Source organism: Grammomys surdaster, unplaced genomic scaffold, assembly GCF_004785775.1.
Source record: "Grammomys surdaster isolate TR1022 unplaced genomic scaffold, NIH_TR_1.0 165, whole genome shotgun sequence".
In the NCBI taxonomy this organism is placed as follows: Eukaryota; Metazoa; Chordata; class Mammalia; order Rodentia; family Muridae; genus Grammomys; species Grammomys surdaster.
The window spans coordinates 2,691,386-2,694,435 of record NW_021604613.1 but is presented as its reverse complement, the minus strand read 5'-3'; positions in this window follow the sequence as shown (position 1 = coordinate 2,694,435).

Below are 3,050 nucleotides of genomic sequence, written 5' to 3'. Positions count from 1 at the left end.
CCCCCCCCCCCCCCCCCCCCCCCCCCCGTGCCACCCCCGCCCGTGCCCTGCCCCGGGCGCGGGGAGAGGGGAGAGGGGAGAGGGGAGACCAGGTTTACATCAGAGCCTCTGGCAGGCCTTAGTCTGTAGCTAGAATTTAAAAACATTGTTTCCCTTTTAAGTTTGTCCTCTACTGAGGCAAGTGAACTTCACTGAAATAAGAATATCAAAATATCTTTTAAATAGCTGTATTTAAGTAAAATAAACCCAAATGTATAAAACTGCTAAGATAGGAATATAAATTATGAAATTTGTAATTATGAAATGTAAATTATGAGAAGCAATATAAAATTATCTTAAAATTCAAAATAGAACTGCCAAATAATATGACAATAATCAATAAATGTTACTGGTATTGATTGAAAGACATGAAATCAATATCAGAGAGATGTGTATTGCCATACCATCTTCAAAAGCTGAGCTATGCTATCAGCAAGTGTTCTATCAGGGGATGGGCAAAGAAAATATGGTATATGCACGATATTATTTAGTCTTCAAAGAACACAAAATCCTGTCATTTGGAACAACATGCATGAACCTTTAATCTTGAACAAAATAAGCCAGTCACAGAAAGACAAATAAGTCATGATCTCGTACATGAGGACTCTAGGGAAGCTGAGCCCAGATAAGGACAATGATGGCGAATAGGAGCTGGTATGGTGTCTTAGTCAGGGTTCTCTAGAGTCACAGAACTTATACCTCTGTATATTAAGGGAATTTATTGTAATGACTTACAGTCTGTAATCCAACTAACCTATCAATGGGCAACTATAAATAGGAAGTCCAAGGATCTAGTAGTTGCTCAGTCCCAGGAGGCTAGTTGTTTCAGCTGGTCTTCTGTAGAGGTAGGTTCCAACTGCAAGCAGTCAAAGAAGAATGAGTCTTTCTTCTTCCAATGTCCTTATGTTGGCTTCCAGCAGAAAGTGTAGCTCAGATTAAAGCTGTGTGCCACCATGCCCATAGTGTGTATGTGGGGGATTTTAAAACATACTGCAGGAGCTGAAAAGGTGGCTTAATGTGTAAAATATTTACTGTGTTTACACTTTTTCTTTCCCATAGCTGTGACAAAATACCCTGACAAAGGCAACTTAATGGAGAAAGTGGGGTTTTTTTTTTGTTTGTTTTTGTTTTTGTTTTCTGGCTCACAGTTCAAGGGTAGAACAGTCCCTTGTTGCTGGGAAGTCAAAGCTTCTGAAACAGCTGGCCGTATCATATCCACAACCTGGAGGCAGAAAGAACAGTCTACCCATCTCACCTTCTCCATTGTGTACAGTTTAGGGTCTAAGATCAGGAAATGATGCCATCCACTTTTAGGATATCCCTTCTTACATCAGTTACCTAGTCAAGAGAATCCTTCCAGGCAAGCCTGCAGGGTATTCCTCATAGGTGGGTCTCGAGACTTGTCCAGGGTGACTCTAGATCATGTCACCTTGATAAATATCAGCTGCCACACTGGGCAAGTTTGAGGACCTAGATTTCAACACCAAGATTCTACATAAAAGCTAAGAGCTATAGCACTCATTGGTAGATCCAGTGTTCTTCCAGCAAGATAGGAGGCAGGGACTCAATAATCTGGATGGACATTCACGGGGCCACTAAACTACTTATGCAAACAGACAAGAGATTCTTCCTCAAACGAAGGAGAAGGGGAAGACTAATTGTTGTAGATTACTGTTTGTATTTTGATTCTAATTCTGCTTCCTCAAGGGGGGCTGCCCTGAAGAGGAGTAGATCATGTACTCTGGAGATTTCAGGTTAGCCTTCTCCCATTTTAACTGGTCAAATAAAGGCTAGAGCCTGTGATTGGGCAGTGGAAGGGAAAGGTGGGGCTGGGAATTTTAGAGATGGCTAGAGGGGAAGGAGGAGAGATGAGAAGATGGAGGAGAGAAAGGAGGATGGGAAAGGAAGAGATAGAAGGAAGATGAAGTAGTAGTATGTGGAAGGACCACAAGTAGCAAGGGATGCCATAGCTGGGGAATGGAGTAGTGTAGTGGTGAATCTGCCCAATCTAGGCATGCTGTTTATAAATATTATAATTGAGTTGTGTGTTCTTTGAATGAGCTTATTGGGTTTGGAGATTTACCACAACTAATATCTGAAGTTGTTCTTAAACATTCATTCACTAGCACACTGTAGAATGTGTGTGTGCATGTTTATGTGTGTATGTGTGTGTGTTAAATATGCTGTATGTGCTTGATTTAAAAGCTAGAATTTAAAAGTAAAGTTAGTAAGTATTATTTTAGTGATGCAAGAAAATAAATATTGATTTCTGTCCTAGGGCTTTATTGCTGTGGAAAGACTCCATGACCCAGGCAACGGCTATGAAAGAAAACATTTTTGGGGGGCTGGCTTACAGTCTCAGAAGTTTTGTCCATTATCATCATGGAGGGAAGCATGGCAGCATTTCAGGCAGACAGTAATGGAAGAAGGAGCTGAGATCCATAAGCAGCAGAAGGGGATTATGTGCCACACTGAGCCTAGCTTGAGCATAGAAGGCTACAAAGCCCACCCCCACAGTGATACACTTCCTCCAACAAGGGCCATGCCTCCTAGTAGTGCCACTCTTTATGGGCTAAGCCTTCAATCACAAAACCCTACAGGGGCATTCCTATTCAAACCACCACAGTCACCCACTGTTACACTTTATAAGCATGAATTTCTTTTATCTTTGCTTGTACTAGGAACCACATACTGCCATTCTCTGTTGTAGTCAAGAGGAAATTGGGGCTGCAGAGATGGCTTAGTTGGTAATGTGTTTAACACAAGGTAACACAAGGACCGAATTTTGATTCCCCAAATCCCTCATCTTAAAAAGCAAGGTGCAGATTATTCACCCATGATCTGGGCAGATAGAGATAGGAAAATTTCTGGCATTTATTGACCAGCCAAATGAACCAAATCTAAAAGCTCAGGCTTTTAGCAAAAGACTGTATCTCAAAAATGAGGTCAAGATGTCTAAGGAAAAAATTCAACTTTGAACTCTGACCTCTACACACACATACAGATTGAGA